Genomic DNA, 20,868 nt, shown 5'->3' on the forward strand with positions numbered 1-20,868 from the left:
ACATCCAACAAATAAACTTCAGTCCTTTTCCATTACATCAATATATCATACACACACAACTTTTCAGTCACATCATCTCTAATTTCAACCAAAATTCAAACTTTGTGTTGAACTAAACACAGCCGGGCTTTTGCACGCATTATTGGCCTCCCAAATGGAGGAGGTGATACTGATAGCAACTGGTGCTGTGAAATCATGGAGAGGCAGGCAGGCAGGCACCAGGCCATCAATATTCATATTGGCTTGGCTGGCTCACTTTGCAATGATGGGTGGACCAATTCAGCTTCATGATATTCAGAGATCTCCCTGGACCCTGGTGAATTCTTTGCTCTTCAGTTTGCAGGACAGAGTAGGGCTTACATTCTTCATTGAGCCCCATCGAGATGCTGATTTTTCATTAATTCGAATGAACTTCGACAAACTTTGTTGAATGGAGTTTGATAAATTTTGAAGAAAACCATTCGAGATGCACATTTCGAGCCAACTTTGAAATGTTTAAAATTCGTCGAGATTGTGAGCACACGATATTCTGGCCTCTCTAGGTCCCTAGCCAAGGGGAAGAGAGATTATTTCGGTTGATTTGTTTTGCTACCATGCTATAATAGAGGTAATACAAAACTTGGGCACTTTTTAGCATTGCCAATATTTTGATAACACGTGTGTACTTGATATTACTATCTTCGTCCCAAAACGTTACTACATAGTATAAGATTTGATCCATCATACGACAACGAATTTGAACAACCCTTTGTTAGCAAACCAAACTCTATCTAACAAGTAGTATAATTCAAAATGCCAATTTGATAGTAGGCATTTTAGCTTTAAAAACTAAAATAATAGCATAACACAACTTTAGCATCAATGCATGGAAATCCATTTTACCTCTACCCTAGAGAAATTTAATGTTACCAAATCTTATCCAAACTCAACAATGTAAGTTACTACTAAGACAAAACCAAACCAAACCAACAATAGGCAGGTCCTGGCTACCCAATTGATTCTGCTGCTGTGTGGTCATGTGATCATGTCATGCTAGGCGTCCTTTTAGAGTAGTACATAGCACTCGAATGGTGTACCGGGGTGAGCCATCAATACCTCCGTCCTGAAACCGATGGATTGTGTTAGCCTCTGCTCGATCAACGCTACTGCTAGAAACAGCTTGGATGAATGCGATGGGCAGCATATGTAAATGCGGTTTTATTCCTGTCCGTGTAGCGTGGCCGCACGTACGGTAGATAATGTAGTAGTAGTGTGCTCCATGGCACGAACTTGTAGAAATTCTGCATGCTTGTACTCAAGATAATGTCGGCTATAAGTACATTAAAGACTTGCTCTTAGGCTTGTCTCGAATACAAGAACTTTGTAGGATTTTCACGGTAAATAGTTGATTACATGTAAAATACCTTTAAAATTCCTTTACGACAATAGATGTCGAGGCATTCTGGTTAGTTAAATTAGAGCGAGCAAAAGATATCTCTTTTCCTAGAACGATAAGAATAAGGGGCTATTTGTTTCATGTCACGACTAAAACCTTAGACAAAATGTGGCAAGTCTTAAGTTGTGGCGGTGAAACAAACACCTCCTAATAGCTGTGACATGATTAAGATATGGCTTGACATTGTAAAGCAATCAACCAAACACAACTCATAGATTCGATCCCCTCCAATTCTCTCCCATTCGCATATGACCGATCACTATCGTTGGATGCTTAAGAGAAAAAGAATGGTACTAGCAACATTTGGAAGATCGCTTGTGCAGTCCAGCACCACCGCTTGCTCTGCTACTGCACACCACTTATGCTGATGTACTCACTGTTTTGCTGTTGGGGCCAAGGTGGTAGGCCAGGAGGTCATGTCATCATGCATCTCTCGTTCGTCATGAATTCCTCCATCGCTTTCTCTTTTCCAATAGCTCGCTTTTGTTCATCTTTTACAGCTGTTGTAAGCCGGTCAAAGAGGATCATGAATAAGTGTGTGTTTAGTTCCACGCCAAAATTGAAAGTTGGACTAAAATTGAAAGTTTGAAGAAAAATGTTAGAAGTTTATGTGTGTAGAAAAGTTTTGATGTGATGGAAAAGTTGGAAGTTTAAAGAAAAAGTTGGGAACTAAACCCGGCCTAAGCCCTTTTCAGTTTTTAGCCCCACTAAACCCAGTGGCAATGATGCCTGCGGCCTGCCCTCAGAAGAGCAGATTCATGCTAACTGTTCTCAAAAGACAAATCCATACTTACAAAAAGTACCGAAAACAATAAAAGTAATTTTACCGTACCTAATAAAGTATTGGATTGTATCGTATCTTTTAGTATAAAATTTAATACCTCTTGGTAACTCTAATATTAGAATGTACAAAAATTTATAATAAAAAGATGATACCTCTCGATACTTCTTTCTTGAAAACTGTAAAATTTCTCAACCAATAATACATCTCATGTCAAAAAGGTTGTGACATATGTGGGATTATTGTGCCACTATGAAAACACTGCAAGATCCTAAAAACGTAAGACAATGCAAACAAAACATACAGTTGGTTTGGGCCGTGATGTTCTATTCCTGTGGGAAACAAAGGCCCATCTGTATGCTTGGGCTTTTAAGGCCATCGGTCCTCTGGCCCATAAGGCCATAAGACGAGTAGAACATGAAGCTTGCTCGATGGCACATGGTTGCGAGTAATAGTGTGAAGTAAATAGAGGGGATGCATTCACCAAACTTGAAACTTTTGTCACGTGTCAATCGATAATACTTCATTACCCCTTGTGTTTGAGTAGGGGCAGCATGCTCCCATTCATCCACTCTTCGATATTTGTTATACTATAGTGCCATAGACAAATGTATATGTATATGTGGATTATTACATGGGCATGATAGATAAGGAGATGATGAGAGATGGAGAAGGCAGTAAGTACTCATCCATCCAAGAAAAAACTCAACCTTAGATGATGTTTCGTTCTAATTAAGGTTGAGTTTTATTTTGGATAGAGGAAATAGGTAGGTAGGATTAGGAAGTTGGAATGAGAAGCATCGAGAGATAAGCGGCCGGCACCCGCCATGGCGGAAGAACTGGTGATGGAGAAACTCCTACAATGACGGGTGGAAGATGCAGTTTGCAGTGGCAATGGTTAGTTGGAGGCGGTGGAAACACATGCAGCACGATTAAAATCAGCTCCAACAATCCACTCATTTGTGTTGGTGTGATGACGATAACACCATGGCTGTGTCAGTGTGTGGGGGCCGTATGTTCGTCTAGCTTGTGCCTTGTTAGCGGCTTTGGTTGGGTGTTGAGATCCGTTGTCCTGTTCTCGTAGTCGTGGTAGCTTAGATTAGTTGGTGGTGCTGTGTGACAGTTGCGGTTTTCACCCAGTTTTCTCTAATTAATTGTTTATTGTAAGGTTTGATACTGTTTTCTTCTCAAAATGGAGCACCTTCTTATTTATATAAAACGTCGGTGAAGGCCTGACCGTTTGAAAAAAACAATTCACTCATTTTCTAAAAAAAAAGCTCCAACAATCCACTCAATGAAGACATAACGTACACAAATGGTGATCGAATTGCATGTCGTCGTTCGTACGAAAGATGGGTAGATTACTGCAGTTGAAAGTTCCTCTGTTTTAGGCACAATGTGAATAGATGCAAAGCTAAGCACTCATTTCATAAGAATTACTAATATTAATGCATTAATACGAGGGGTTGGGCCCAATTACAAAGGCATGATGAAAATATCAAGCTAATAAATGATGAATGTCGTAAACTTGAGACGACAATTATGTATCTATTTAACAACTTCGGGTGGAGGTTCTCTAATAGAATTCAGTAGTTAGGGTATCTTTTTCTTCTGGTGGTGTCTATTAGTTTGTGTTTGCTTAGCTTTGTTTATGCTATCGTGAACTTTCTGTGTGAGTTCTGTAATAATTGGCTGTAGCTATTTAAGTAAAGACCGGAATGTTACATTCCATTATCTAAAATGTTAATATGAGGGGTCATATTGTTTTTTTTTCATTTTTGGAAATGTAAAATCCTTGTTAAGCATGTCTAGGCATGAAGTGACGACTACGTATGATTTTTTTTCTCCCTTTTCCTTTGAGTGTTATGCTTGCTCTGGTCCATAGGCAATGCATTTTTTGTGAGCAAAACCTATCAAAAAGAAAAAAAATCACGTGTAAATAATTAAAGGAAAATCACTAAACTGAGAAGCTCAACAAGAGCCAGAATGTAGTCATGTGGAGTAATAAAGCAGCACATGGGGTATGACGTGGCCCTTCAACCTTATGCAGCCGAGCTCTATAAATTGATCAATTAAAGCATAATGTTTGTTGCAGCAACAAGCACCAAAATGCACATAACGTTTGCTCAGTTGATCATTTTCACATGATCCATTCTGTGGAGGCTTATGCATGACATAAGATTGGGAGGTATCGAAAATCAACACACTACATCTAACTCGATCGGTGTATGTAACTCTGTATGGTTGGTGGAGAAGATGGTTGTGAGCTTGGGGAAGAAGATGATTCCCTTCATGATCCAAGATGCCCGGGTTAAGCTCCATGTGGACGATGGCGAGCTCAAGAACAGTTTCGCCTCTTGGTGTGGCTTGAGCACGTGAAGATTTGATTAGTTCAAAACAACAACAACAAAAAAAAAAGAACGTCTTTGATGGCCTCATGCACGCTCCATCCAAATGCATAGTTGTAAAATATCCTCTCGATCTTCCTCTATTTTACATGCGTGTATTCCTATTAATTTTCTATTCTTGTAAATTTTTTTTCAATCCTATATTTTGCAATCGTGCAATTTCAAAACGAAGGGAAGTTCTTATCCAATTTTTATGTTTCTTTTACAACTAAGCATTTGGGGTCAAATCTTTCTTATCCAATTTTTATGTTTTTTTTTCAATTCTCTATTTTACATTTGAGTTCCTATTTAAATGCAAGAATAGCCAAGCATGCAAGGCTAGAAAGATGAGCATCAATATATTGAAAAACATTTTACACTTATGCCTCATGGTCACTTGCGTCGGAAATGCAACATAATTATTACAGGAAGAAAGTTACCAAAATAATATTACTCGGTGCCACAGGTGGTTGACTCCATCATTGCCATGTGCAAGGCGTTTGATGAAGCCCAGATGGTTTAGATGATCTTTCTAGGCATCTTGTCGTTAGTCGCTTTGCATTGCCTTAAATTTTTGTATCCTCCTCCTACTCACCCTCTTCCAGGGGATCCCCTCACACTGGATATTGTATGATGTAAAACTTTTATTTCTCCTCTCCTTAATTGAAATTGGCAGAGCTACTGCCCTTTCCCCTCGAGAAATAGCTTTAGAAACTCAACGAGAGCAAATATAAATAACCAGGTAAACCCTCGTACACTGGTTATGAAAGGATATGTCCCATCTATTAACTTATTAAAGTAACAGAAAAATGAGCCTCCACGTCCGCTCTTACGGCTTAGAAATTCTCACATTAATAAGGGAAAAAGAAAAGTAGAATCCATATAAAAATACAATTTAAAAATATCAAAAATTCAGAATTAAAAATAGGGAATATAGGAAGAGTAGACTAGAGTTCATATAAGCATACAAGTTAGAACTAATTGAAATTCAGATTTTTTTTAAAAAAAGAAAACTAAAGGAATACAATTTGAAAATAACTAAAATTAGAATTAAAAAAAAGGAATATTGGAAGAAGATTATATAGCCCATATAGAATATAATTAAGAAAAAAAACTGAAATTCAGAATTAAAAATAAAGAATACTAAAAGATGAGTCTAGACTCTAGAGTCCATATAGGAATACAATTTAGAAATAAGTAAAATTCAAAATTAGCAAATAATTAATAACTATCAACACAATACAAAATTCAAAATTGTGTTGCTATTTTTAATATATTTTAATAATAAAATATGAAACTATTTAAGTTATTATATGAGAAAAAATATAACGATGCTAGCCGTGCAATCTGTATGGCCCACCATGCTAGTTTTGTGAAAGAAAGTAGTGATGCACAGGCAAATTAGATTACTCACAATAAGTCAATACAAAGGTATTTTTTTGAGCGATTTTATTGTCCTTGAGAAAATATCGTACCTTATTTTCTTTTTTTAAAATTTATTATCTTTCGATATCTCTTAAGGCTATTGATGTGGATAGAAGTAACAAACAAACTAAGTGAAGTAAATACAGGCCAATATATACCCTGACCAACCCTCACATCTCTGAAGAATTACATTGCATTACTGTTGCGATGATCGAGTAGCTAGCTATATATAGGCAGCATTGCATTGCCCATTCATGATTCATCCACTCTCGTTTAGTTTTGTCCTTGTTATATTTTGCGTGCGTGTCTAAATATATGTTGGTGATCACATGGCAAGCTAGACGAGGAGAGATAATTAGGCGATGAGAGGTAGAGTAGGAACATGAGGCATCGAGAGACCAGCAGCTGCGATTATCGCCTTTGGGAGCCCAATGCGGCGAGGAATTCGTCATAGAATGGCCGGTGGAGAACCGACGGATGTCCACGGATTTGGGGAAAAATATGCATGTTGTGCTGAACCATTGGCAAGAATAGTTCTTTTATGCAGACATCTAGTAAACTTCACAGAAATAGCATCAGCCAACATATATATGTGTATATGAAATGATTTCAGTCCCTCAACCGGTGAATTGTATGAGCAAAATGTGCAAGATAACGGAACTGATCATGGATTTTGAGACAATTTCAATTGAAACCACATTGTTTTAATTACTTTTTTGCAAGGTTTGGAAAGGGGAATATCAGGAAGGTTGGTCGATTACTTTGTTCGCAATTCTTCTGTCTTAGTCACATTTTTAAGGGAAGAAAACTAGAAACAAGAATGCATTATGATGGTTGTAGAAGTCCTGTTGCGCTTTTCATTTTTGCAATGTAAAATCCTTGTTAAGCATATATATTTAATTAGGCATGCTGATATATTTTATTCTTTTCCTTGTGACTGTTATATATTCTGGCGCAAACAGGCAATGCATTTTTCTGTGAAATGGCATTTAGTCGCAAAACAATTCCATATTTTTATGAGATGTAATTAAAGGCAAATCGCTAAAGTTGAGAAGCTCAACATGAGCCCAGAGTGCAATCAAGTAAGCACATGGGTACTACGTGGCCCTTCAACCTTATGCAGCCGAGCAATATAAATTGCTCAAATCATACGTTTGTTGCAATAACAACATCTCAGCAAGCACCCAAAATGCAAGTGTCCACTCCGACTAGCTTCACTGTCATTTTTGCTTCGTCCATTTCTAGGGCTTGGACAGTACGCGTATGGCATAAGATTAGGAGGTATCGGCAATCAACATGCTACGAGAGCGATAGCTTGACCTATACACTACCAATTGTGTTCTTGATGTAATTGTGTTCCTTCCTGCATGCCAAATTCACAAACATCCCCTACTAATTCGATAATTTCTATACACCACTAATTTTGTATGGATGAAGCCAAGTACAAAACAACCTGAATGGCACGTATATAAGGCTGTGAGGAGTGTCCATTTATCTTGATTTCAGCACCTCCCTATGATGACCAAATCAGTGGCGGATCCATGCATATCCTTTAGGGTCGAGTTTTTGAAAAAACCCTTTAAAAACCTCAATTTTTATGTATGAATCCAGAAAACTTAGAAAAATGACCCCACTTAAATATAAATTGGGTTAAATTTCTGGCTCCGTCACTGGATCAAACTATGTTAATGTAGAGACAAACCGGTGCATATGCTATATTGCTAGGGTTAGGAGGCATCCAGGATGATGCTACTAGTGCAGATTTTGAGCAGTGGTGGGTGACATGGAACTGGAAGAAGATAGAATATTCAGTTGTGTAGCTCACATCTGCAGAACTTGGTATCGTCCTCTTCGATGATCATTTAGAGCTTCCATAATATCCACTGCTTTCCAGATTAAGGCTCCCTTCATGGGCGGATCTACAGTACTAGGACCAGTGTCAGGCGACACCGACGATTTTTGGCAAAACCTATAGCAAAACTGCTTATCCATATGTTATAACACTATGATCTAATAATAATTAGCATACTATGACACCGATAGACACGTTATGATACCAACGAATCGATTTTCTAGATCCGCCAGTACTCTCTTTGATTGAAAGAAAATTCATAAAAATTTTAGAGGATTTCATTCCTATAGGATTTTTACCTATATAGCCCTTTGAATTTGGAATAGATCTTATGGAATCCTATGAAATTCCTATGGAATGCCTAATGCCATGTAAGTTTTGGAGGACCTCATGGAAACTTTCCTTTAAGTCTTAAACCCCCCTCTAATTCTTGTGTTTTTTCTGCGGTCCAATCAAATGGCTATTTCTGTATTTTTCCTATGTTTTGCAATCCTTTATTTTACACTTACATTCCTATCAAAAATTAGTTTTTTCCTATTTCTACGTTTTCTCATTCATGTCATTCAAAGGGCGAGAGACGTGTTTTCTGCTTGGCAACGAAGGACGCCGGGATTGATGGTCCAAATAACTCTTGCACGCTACAGTTTGTAGAATTTCTCTCGTACTCTTCCATGCCTGCTTCGCTCGGCTTGGCCTACACCACTGACGACTTGTTGGACGGTCGCCACGTCACTGTTCCTTGCATCAAAAAAGCCGGGGCATTTAAAAGAAACTATCTTGTCGATTATGTCGTAGATCATTATCAGTTCTGAGCCTCCAGTTGTCTGTGATAAGCACAACTGCTAACTTACAACCAACTCGATGTTACCGAATGCATATGCTTGAGAAACGTCCAGGGGTTTTCCAGCTAGCTCCACAAGGTGGTGGGTTAGCCGGCTTAAGTTCGAAGCTTCACCCCTTCTATTTATTTAATATTAGGTCCTTTACTAATATTAACTTCTTCTTTTTTACTATATGCATATGTGTCATAGCAAAATAGGGATCGAAGGGTTGCTGCCCGACCACCAGAGGAAATTTAAGACGATAGAAGAGTTCGCAGGGATTCATGTCAAGAACTCACAACTGTTAAGGCAAAATTCTTGCCTAGTGTGGTAAATTAAATAGAAAGTCTACATATTGATGTAGTGAAACAAATCCTTTCATGACCAATAAGAGCTTGAAATTAAATTAGATTGGTCATGTGCTAAGTGCACATTATGCAAGAACTGGTCTTGTTTAAAACTTGGTTTGGCCTATTGTATCTACACTTTTTTTACTTATAGTTAAAACAGGACTATAAAAAGATGAGCCGAGCTATAAAGTGGGAATTGAATTCCATTGTCACCTAGTATAATGCCATGTAGGCATTCAGTAAAAAGGCTAACAAATTAATAAGAGAATCAAATAGCAATTCAAATCCAGAATTAACACATAGTTCTAGTAATAGTACAACATTATTATTGACCTCTTATTGAACTTTTCCTCCTATTATGATAGGGACGTGGTCGCTGATATATGTGAGCCTCACCATCGATGGGACCACATATCAGTGACCACGTCGGGGGACGTTACGTCGGATGAGTGCACCATGGTTGTTGTCGCAGCTACTTCTAGGAGAGCATATATATATAGCCATGTTGTTCCACAAGACTCCTCACTGAGATATGCATGGTGATTTACCTACTCCTAGTCCTAGGCACGAAAGCAGCGTATTCCATGGTGCAGTTCATAGGATTGAGAGGTATCAGGAACATAGCTCCAACTTATCCTCATCCGAAGTAAGTACTGGTCTCCTTCATTTTTTTTAGATAATACTGGTCTCCTTCATCCTTCAAGACAGATTGATTTTCAGCTGTGCATGAAGAAATGGAAGATTTCAGTCAGTTTTAATTTCGAATGGCTAACCGTCTTTTGCTTAGCTCGCACACGATAGGGCACTGGGCACAATAGATCTACGCAACTTCGTCTGAAATTAAGTGATGATCAAACTTATCTTTTATTAACTGAATCCAAACCTATCATCTCCATTCCTAGCAAGTTGGCTCCATGTTCATTAGGCTAGAGCAGTGCAACCACGACAGAAATGATAGTCCAGTAGTAGTGAGATAAATAATTAATTAACAAGATCACCACACTTTGGAGCACAGCACAATGACAAGCACCTGCAAGATTGTTATATTGAGCTTCAAAATTTCTTGTGTTGCAGGACGAGTTGATCTTGGCAACCTTGATCAGGTGGATGCAGTAAAATGTGCAAGGAGTAACCAAGCAAGGCTGTTTCTCTCTTCATGCCGTCCACAGTTGAGCAGGCTCGTGCTAAGTAGTTCATCAGACTTGTAGCAGATCCCGCATTGACAACCAAAAGTGGATCAAATCGATACCGAACGAAGCTCAGTCACCAGCCTTTGGTACTGATCGTCTCCATTTGGTATGAATTGGCGTCCAATCTTGCTTCTTGTCTAAAAACTCAACAGATCAGTGTCGCTGTTCCTGATAATCAATGCACACTGTGGCTGTGCGGCCTATTCGGTTTGGTGGATTTTCGCGGGAATTTTGGAGAAATCGAACTGTTTCCTATGAAAATACTGTAAAATTCTTGCGTTCCTAGGAAGCCGTGCAAACCTCATGTCCTCATGTGCTTTAGTTGTAACACTACTTTGCAGTTTGTGTTTTGCCGGTTTGTGCTATCCATTCATGTGTGCAACTACTGAGGCCCCGTTGAACGCATCAAACTCAGCGAAACATTCAATTCCCACTAGAAATTAAAGAAGTTCCCAAATTCAAAATTTTTTAGTGGAGAGGTATGCACTTATACTTTTAATTAACTTAAAGATGAATATTGTAGTGTGCCATCGATTTTGTAACCTAATGGGATCTCACATCATTTTGACTCTCCAAAATTAATTCGTCATCAAATATTTACCACAAATCCTCTACACACTCCTTTAAAAGGATGCAGTTGTTATTATCTTTCCAAAAAAATGAATGCAGTTGTTACAGCAGAAAATGACTCCCACAGGTTATACTCTGTTTGAAACATTCTGGTTCTTCTTCAGTTTTACTACCTTAGAATTACGCTGAGCTGTCCATTCCCCAACGATCAGCCCAGTTAACCCCCCAAAAAGGTGTTTTTTTTAATAAAAGATCTGGAAGTTCACTTATGCTAACACTGAATTCAATCTAAAATGATGCAGGGCTGATGTGTTTTCATTTTTTTTAAGTTAATAGAAGCTTTAATGAACTTGTCAAGTTACATCAAGGTGATATAGCGACATCTGCATAATTGAGATGTATACAACCAAAACACACACACTCACACGCTAATTTTTAATGGAGGAAAAAAACAACAATTAAGGACTATTAATTCGTAGACTAGATTGTCATCCATACTTCTACGTAAAAACCTCCGTGGCCCCTTGAAAAAACTCATTGGCTAGCCAAGTTCCCTCAATATAGCATACCAAGTTCCCTAAATGAGGAGTTGCACTACCGCAGCTGGTTGGTTCAAACCACCCCGCACGAGTTCAATCCCCATGATCGACGTTCGCGCGTCTCGTCGACGGATTTTTCTTGCTTTCCCCAAGACTAACTTCGGTTGGTTCCAGTTAGGTAAAAAAGTATACACATGCATGAGCGTTCACTGGTAATACGCCTCTCTCACACACCAAAGACTTTAGATCCTCCAAGTCTCTAGTTTAAGCGTGTGTTGGACACACAGGTGTGTGTGTGTGGTGTGGTGTGAGTGTGAGAGTAAGTTTGTGTGCATCTTTATATGTACCCTTCAATAGAGAAACTGGTTACAAATAGGCAGAGTTTGCAATATCGAAATTAGGTAAAGAACCGAAATATCACAAATTTCTCTACCGAAATTATTTGAAAATTTGATGAATTTTGAATAAACTTTGATCAATTCACAAAAAGTTGAAAAAAGGGAAAATTTTGGACGAGATTTGTGCTTGCCGGGGGGGGGGGGGGGGGGCGAAATTTCAATTCAAAATTTCAATCACTACTAATAAGCAGCCTAAATACAATTAGCACTCATGGGTCATGGCACAATAGTACATCAATTCAATGAGCAGGATTCGGCTAGTACTTCAACTTTACCATTGGGCAGAAACACAAGCACAAGCATCAGGAACCTGAAGACCAAATTTATTGGCCACAAACGCTGATAAAAGGCAGGGCTGTGACTGGAATGTGAACTCATTGGCCAATTGCATCCATACATACCCCGTATGCCTTTGGTGAGTGATGTTCATCATTGTTCATGGAATGAACTTATGAACTAGTTTTTTTTTTTTTTTAAAAAAAAGAGATAGAGAGATCTCAAGCCATCTACCGTGTGATATAGGATTAGGAGACATTGGGATATAAGCTTCAATGCTAGTGCTTGGCCAAAGTACTTTGACGCCATCGTGTACTTCGTGGGTGGAAAACCAATGCTTTTCAAGTATTAGATTAGCCGTATGGATGGCTTGGTTTATCCCAAGTAATTTACTCTTGTTGTCAATTACCATGGTGGACACAGGGCACCTCATGGTGTAATGCCGTGCTGTTTTGAAGAACTTTGGACTAATTGCATGAAAGCTGCAAATGCAATTAGTCAGTCAAATGCTACAAATGCTGTATTGGAACCTGGCCATCAAACTTATGTTTTAGACTTGACATGGGTAATCTGATTTACAGCTAATTTATCTCTATGTGATAAACGACAACGAGCTACTCCGTCTTCACATGTTCTCGTAGAGGTAGGTGTGTTCGTGTGTGTTCATACGAATGAGTTTGCACGCGTGTATACGAGCGTGTGCGTCTGTAATGTGTTTTGCGAGAAAAAAAGTTATTAAAATAAAAGAAATAAATAAAGATGGTGTGCTCCGAGCAAGCGAACGAGTTGCTTTAAGATTCGGATTGGACTCGTGTGATTTTATATCGGCATGAATCCCTCGAATCCCCACGCCGAAGCGAACCCTCCTGACGGCGATGCCCCACGGCGGAGCGATGAGAAGCCACCGCCGGCGAAGGAGCGTCCGGAGGCTTGTGGCTTTCTCTCCGGTTAGGTCGCCGGCCCGTGCCCTCTTTATCTGCCAGCGGAGTTCCCGTCATCGACAGCGTCGAGCCCCGTTGCCGCCGCTGCCTCCACTGTACGCCTCCTCTCTCCCTCTCTCGCTTCATCGTCTCCTGTGTGGATTTAGTGTTAGGATCGCAGAACAAGTTTCCTCGTATTGTTTGAGGTTGCAGGAGGATTATTACTGTTCTAAGGGAAGGGGAAATTATTACTGTTCTAAGGGGCAGTAGTTTTTTTTCTTTTATTGGCGGGGATAATGGCCAGTAAGTTGATCATATAACCTCTAATTGAGAATTTACCCTTTTGGCCCCACATGTCATTGACCTTAAGTGGCCTCACATGTCAGTTGAATAGGAGGGTAAAGTATGTATTTATAGGGACTAATGCTGCACCTTGGTAAAATGTACTACATGTTTTTGACCCTTGTTAGCTTGGCTACTGCAAAAGGGTTCTTTTGGATTATGGATTTCACTAGATTAATTAATTACCGTGCTCATTGATCTTGTTTACTACAGCTTGGGAACTAGTACTGCTGCTGATCCTTCATATGCACAAGAGCTGCAAGAACCTGATGCTTTGCTCTCTGGAGAGTTACTCAGTAGTACAGCACTGAAAGAACCGATAACTGCATCTACGTCTTCCTCTCCACAGACAGTACGGCGTGACGGCATTGAGGCTTCCACACCATCAGGGTCATCCATTTTGGTCAGGAGACCTCCTGGTTGGTATTTTGTATTCTACATCAGGATGGATCCTGGGGGACGTTTGCACATGTATCCTGATGTGGGTAATGGGCCATATCGGAGCCTGCCGGAAGTTGATGATGCTATCAACCAACATCTTGATAACCTGCGGATTCCGCCGCCTCCTCAAGGAGATGGGGTTCATTGACAAAGAGGAGGACCTCAACGACGAGGCGATTGCGGCGTTCGTCAAGGCTTTCGATAAGCCACTGCCGCCACATGTCATCGCCGGCCTCCGCTGCCTCACCCGCCTCGACGACCCAGCTTCCATTCCGTCGGACTTCGCCGGACAGGATGGCATCACCACCGGCACGGCTTAGGCATGCGTCTCACCATCACCATGCAGGAGCGCGACCATCCCCATGTTAGTCAGTCACTGTCCGTGTTGTAAGCGATTAGCACTGGGCTGCCAGGGGTGCTTCACACCCTTTGCTCCCCCCCTAGTAGTTGCTCTGTTAGCCGGCCCGGGCCTTAAGCCCCCCTGGCTAATAAGAAATAAGCAGTGCATTCCTCTAGTCTGTGTGAGGCTCAGGATAGTAACTAGTATTAGGCTACTGCTGTGGCAATATATTGGTTCAAATGCTGATATTATAAGACACTGCCTTTTTAGAATGGTTGTCTCGTTGTGCAATGATTAGTGAACATATCATGTGTTGGAATGTGCGGGGTCTAAAAAACCCGGCAAAAAGAGAAGCGATCCGCGAAGTGGCAACCACCAACCGCATATCCATCATGTGCCTCCAAGAAACAAAATTGGCAATCATGGACCAAAGAATGCGTTCGGAAATTGGGGGTCTAAGACTGAATAATTTCAGCTACCTTCCTGCTGATGGGAGCCGTGGAGGAGCAGCTACCTTTTGGGATGATGATATCCTCCAGCACAGTGATATCAACATTAGAAATTTCTCCCTCTCAGTCCGTCTCACCCAACGGTCCTCAAACACGGCATTCCTCCACACCAACGTCTATGGACCGACGGACGACGCTGATAAGGAAAACTTCCTCCAGGAAATGTGCGAAGTGGCACCATCAGGACAGACCCCCTGGCTGATTATGGGGGACTTCCACCTGATTTACGAGGCAAGAGACAAGAATAACCTCAACCTTGATTGTCGACTGATGGGGCGGTTTAGGGCTGCGATAAATAGATGTGAACTCCGTGAATTGAGACTGCAAAATAGACGATTCACTTGGAGTAACGAGAGAGATGCCCCAACCCTCGAGAAGTTGGATCGGATTTTTTGTAACCCAGATGGTGATATGCTCTTCTCTAACCACAACCTACAAGCTCTCTCTTCCTCCAACTCTGACCACTGCCCCCTGTTGCTCTCACCAACACACCAGCTGCCGTGAAAACCAACTTTGTTCGGATTTTTTGTAACCCAGATGGTGATATGCTCTTCTCTAACCACAACCTACAAGCTCTCTCTTCCTCCAACTCTGACCACTGCCCGCTGTTGCTCTCACCAACACACCAGCTGCCGCGAAAACCAACTTTCAGATTTGAAAACTTTTGGCCAAGACTGTCGGGCTTCCTTGACACCGTCCAGACGGCTTGGTCCCAGCCAGTTAGCGCTTCTCACCCTGTCAAGCGCTTGAGTTCCAAGCTAAAAGCTACAGCCAAGGCTCTACGGTCCTGGAGCAACTGCATCCTAAGTGACAGTCGCATCCAATTCCATCTCGTAAATGAGCTAATCCTCCATTTGGACATTGCACAAGAAAACATAGCACTATCGCCCTTGGAGATCTCCCTCAGAAAAGATCTAAAGCTACGGATTCTTGGTCTTGCTGCTGTAGAGAAGGCAAGGAGAAGACAGTGATCCAGACTAACATGGCTGAAAGAGGGTGATGCAAACACTAAGTTTTTCCACCTGAAAGTCAATGCGCGCCATCGGAAGAACTACATTCACAAACTCCACCGTGGCAACGTCATCCTGGAAACTCATGAAGCCAAAAAGCGTGCCCTACACGAACACTTCTCCTCTATGATGGGCCAGCGACTCCCTCGCTCCTGCACCCTGAACTAGGAGGAGCTTCACCTACCCCAGGTGACGCCAGAAGATCTAGACTCCCCCTTCACCGAGGAGGTTTGGGAAGCTATCAAACGGATGCCTGCTGAGAAGGCACCTAGGCCAGATGGCTTCACAGGCACTTTCTTCAGATGTTGCTGGGAGGTTATCAAGTCAGACATCATGGAATTGCTTGACAAATTCCACTCCTTATCGGGAGGAAATTTCGGGAGTATAAATAGAGTGACACTCATCCTCATCCCCAAAAAGAATGATGCTTGCACTATGGGCGACTATAGACCAATCAGCTTAATTCACTCCTTAGCGAAGCTCCTTGCAAAGATTTTGGTAATCCACCTATCCAGACAAATTAACAAAGTGATCTCACAAGCTCAGAGTGCGTTCATCAAAACAAGGTGCATCCAGGACAATTTCCTCTATGTCTCCAACCTGGCTAAGAAGAGGCACAGGTCCAAGCAGCCCACCCTATTCTTCAAGCTCGATATTGCCAAGGCCTTCGACTCGGTCTCATGGGAGTACCTCCTAACGCTGCTTGAAAAAATGGGGTTCAGTACTAGATGGCGAGACTGGGTGGCTTTAATCCTCTCAACCTCCTCTTCTAGGGTTGCACTAAATGGGATTGAGGGAGAAAGAATTGATCACCGTAGAGGGCTAAGGCAAGGGGATCCCCTATCCCCATACCTTTTTATTCTTGCGATGGACCCCCTACACAAACTACTCAAGATTGCAACTGATGAGGGCCTCCTCAGTGACCTAGCGGACCGCAGTGCACGCTTCAGATGCTCCCTATATTCTGATGACGCGGCAATCTTCATCAAACCATCACGACAGGATGTGGACAACCTGATTTCGATCTTGAATAACTTCGGGGGTGCTACTGGATTTCAGGTTAACCTTCACAAAAGCTCAGTGATCCCAATCAGCTGTGGTGAAATTGACCTTGATGAAGTGCTACACAACTTTACTGGCCCCCGCGGGACATTTCCAATGCGATACCTAGGGATGCCACTCACGATAAGCAGGCTCCGAAAGGTCCATCTCCAATACCTAATTGACAGAATCAAGCCACAATTAGCTAGTTGGAAGAAAAAGCTCCTCTCGGCGGGAGGAAGAAGAGAGTTAGTACTATCAGTACTAAGCTTCATGTCAATCTATGCCATGACAACTCTGAAAATACCAAAGCAAATCATTCAAGAAATTGACAAAGTAAGAAGAAAATTCCTCTGGGACGGTGGCGATGAAGTCAATGGCGGAAAGTGTAAAGTGAACTAGCAGCGTGTTTGCAGGCCCCTAAAGTATGGCGGTCTGGGGGTCTCGAATCTCACCAAGATGGGAAGGGCGCTTCGCCTGCGATGGCTATGGTATGAATGGACCTCCCCCGACAAGCCATGGATCGGCATGCCAACACCCTGTGATGAACAGGACAACGAGCTCTTTGCGGCATCCACGTCAGTGACAATCGGAGATGGTAGGAAGGCGCTCTTCTGGGAATCCCCATGGGCTTGCAGCTCCACCTTGAAAGCAGTAGCGCCCAATCTCTTCCGCCACGCTAGAAAAAAAGAAAAGGACGGTCGCAGAAGCCCTACAAGATAACAAGTGGATCGATGACATCCGATACAACTTGACAACGGCCCTCGTCACCGATTTCTTCAAGGTCTTCGAGATAATCTGGACCTCAGGCATCACACTAACCCAAGACATTGAAGACAACATACGATGGAAATGGACAGCAAGTGGAGTCTACACAACAAAATCAGCTTACCAAATGCAGTTCCTAGGGGGCATACCGTCGGTATCAGCAAATATGATATGGAAATGCTGGGCACCATCGAAGTGCAAATTCTTTGCCTGGCTACTCCTCCAAAACAAAATTTGGACGGCCGATCGACTTCAGCAGAGGGAGTGGCCAAATAACTACTTCTGTCAGCTCTGCTTCAGAAACCTCGAGATGGCACACCACCTCTTTTATGAATGCCCGATCACAAGGAAAATCTAGGATGCCATAGCAACAAGGCTCGGCATGCCTCAGCTAAGACCACAGAACTGATCTAAAACGACAATCCTTGAGGACTGGTGGACACAAACCGTTAGTACAATTCCTAAGGAGAAAAGGAAGGGTGCCAAATCGATCCTTATCCTACTATCCTGGGAAATCTGGAAAGAGAGAAATAACAGGGTTTTCAAGAACATAGAGACAGCGACGCAGGGAATCGTTGAGAAAGCGACCGACGAGATCTGGCTCTGGCATGTAAGCGGGGCAAAGGGCATCCAATGTCTAACGACCCACAACCATGGAAGCATAACCGACATTACGTAAATTAGACTCATCAGCTGCACCCCTCCTTTGTAGCTGCACCCCCCTCCACCCGCTTTCTTTTTCCTTTCTTATTGTAATCTCCTAGCCCCCTGGGCTATTGTACAGTTTTTCCCCCTACTTTAATACAAATACACCCCGCGGGGTTTAAAAAAAAAAACCTGCGGATTCCAGAGATGTGAGGCTTCTTAACTTTGTTCTATCTCGTTATCTGTTTATTCGCTGCAAACTCTTGTGGTTGGATGCTTGGATGTATTTATTTACCTTAACCGTTCATGACCTCGCTAACTTGTGCAGATTACTTTATAGCGCATCATATTTGCCACTTTGAGACTAACACACTAATCATATGGGGGCATGTTGATGTAATTAGGGGTGAGGAGCTTGGTAGGCTCCCTCTCATCGAGAGTATGATACGGCAAGATATGTACTGGCCTGATGGCAAAAGGAAACATTTCAATTTAGTTGGGGGTTATGAAAAGGATAACCGTTGTTTGGTCCAAGCTTTAGTTGAGAAGTACAATGATGATCATAATCTTTTGGGGGTATGCTCTCTCTCATCTATCTAAATACCCACACAACATATATGTCTATATCTTATGTCCTATTGTAACACTTGATGATCTGATCCATGTCTCTTATTTTAGGATTTTGCTTATGAACTGAAGGATTTTTTGCAAATTGGAGTAATGTATGAGGACCAAAGGTATTACTACCATATCAATTTCACTACAAAAACAAAAGGAGCCCACAAGTCTGGCTGTGCCATGGACAACCTATTCTTTGCTGAACTATCGCATATGCAAGGAAAAGATGAATGGGTGGTCAGCTGTTGCTGTGTAATTAAACCTACCGCTAATGGTAATCACTCTTTAATCTTTATTTAACTATTGCATATTCATGTTGCTGATTCACTTATTGTATTATTTACAATTCCAGTTCAATATAGTAGCACATATAGTTTTCTGTTTTAAAACATATGTAGTGTGGTTGTGCTTATGAGATTTGTTTGGATAGCAGTGCAGCTTATGCTAATAGGAATTTGTGCACACATTTTTTGTTTATCTTTGACCACACAATACCCGGTTAGTTTTCTGGCAGTAAAATGACAAATGTGCCCCCTTTCTTTTGTGAAGGTCACTGCTATGGTTGTAGAAATGATGGAAAATATGGTTTGAAGCACCCCAACAATTCTGATGCTTACAGTGGGGGTCATTTGGACGGCTGTTTGCCTTTGGACTGAACGATTCCCGCAGCGAATACGACGGTCTCAATGTATGGCAATTTATTTGACAAGTATTTATTTATTTATTTTTGTTACTCAATCGTTAATGACCGGACTTTTCTCTCTCTTTACAGCCGGAAGATGAGGAGGCTATGCTCAGATCTTTGTATAAGGTAATAGAATCACGTCTTGGGCAGTAAATTACTGATGTCACTTAATGTCAGCTACTTGATCGATTGCCCCTTTGCTTGTATATTTTCTTTAGGGCATGGAGGAACCAGGTTATCTAGAGGGACTCTTCACTTAGCATGTAGCTCCAATTACGGTCGAAGACCATGGAGGAAGTAAGTTGGTGTGGAAGATAGTGTAAAGAAGCTGGTGTGGAAGACACTGCTATGTTATTCGGTTTAAGTTACTGCCTTACTGGCTTGAACTGAGGTGAATTAGGCCAAGTGTGTCCTTTTGCCAGCCAGAGTATTGCTGACCGGATTCCCATTTCGCGCACGATGGAGGAAAATGCGAAACAACATATTTACAAATGAAAAATAATTTGTGATTACAACTTTTATGTACGTGTTGTTAACGATCTAAAAGCAAAGGTTGAAAAATAAATTACAATGAAAAAAAACCCCAAAATCAATTCAAATTTAAGGTTGAAAATTTAAATTTTGGTTGATTATGAAAATCATGCAAATGCAGAGCTGCGGAGGTAACATAGCGCTGATTCAGTTGGGGTGGGGATGGCCGGTCATACAGGAAAAGTAACCGTGTATATGTTTTTTCATTTTTTTTAAGAGTGCGTCAAACTCAAAATTTAAAACGAGAATGGGCAAATTTCTATTGAAAAATTTTAAAACTTTAAACTCAAAATTGAAAAAAAAATGATACACTTAAACAAGTTCCGAGTCATGGATTTACGACACAGATAAACAAGTTTAGAGATCGGCCGATGCACTTTACTCTTCTATGTTTATCTTAATTTAAATTTTTTAACGTTTGAACATGTTATTTTTTTAGAAAAATGTAACAGCATTTTCAACTAAAATCTCAAACTCTGGCCAGGCAGCGTCAACCTCTCAGCAAAGCACTCTCCTCTACTATCTACAATCGGTCACAGGCTGCTTTCTGCAGCAGCAGCCACAGAAAACGACCGAGAAAAGAAAAGAAAAAGGCCGAGAACACCCTGATCTATCTGAGGCTCCAAACACCTTAAAGAAGAAGACAATATGGATAGCCTGCCTATCTTGCTTCAATTTCTTCTCCAGCCACATACATTTCTGAAGGCTCTCATTTCACAGACAAAAAAAAAAGAAAAGAAAAGAAAAATGAGTAAGAACCCTAGTAGCAACTAGCAAGAAGAGCAAGAAGCAGTGGAGGTAGTTCATCCTAGCCGTACCGGAACAGAGAAGCCATGCAGTCCATAGAAAAAAAAGAGAGTTGGATATAGCTTCATGTATCTTGATGCTCAACCAAAAGCACCTATGGACCAGAAAAAAGTATGCAAGAATTTTTTTTTTTCCTAGCAACATTTGTGCAAGACTATAGTGAAGAGCAAACTAACATTAACACACT

General features: G+C 41.2%; 1 pseudogene; it reads left to right on the top strand.

Moving 5' to 3' along the window:
* Positions 1-12,867: 12,867 nt before the first annotated feature.
* LOC127776258 (uncharacterized) lies at positions 12,868-19,603 on the top strand (annotated as a pseudogene).
* Positions 19,604-20,868: the final 1,265 nt, after the last annotated feature.

The sequence above is a fragment of the Oryza glaberrima genome, chromosome 6 (assembly GCF_000147395.1).
Source record: "Oryza glaberrima chromosome 6, OglaRS2, whole genome shotgun sequence".
NCBI lineage: Eukaryota > Viridiplantae > Streptophyta > Magnoliopsida > Poales > Poaceae > Oryza > Oryza glaberrima.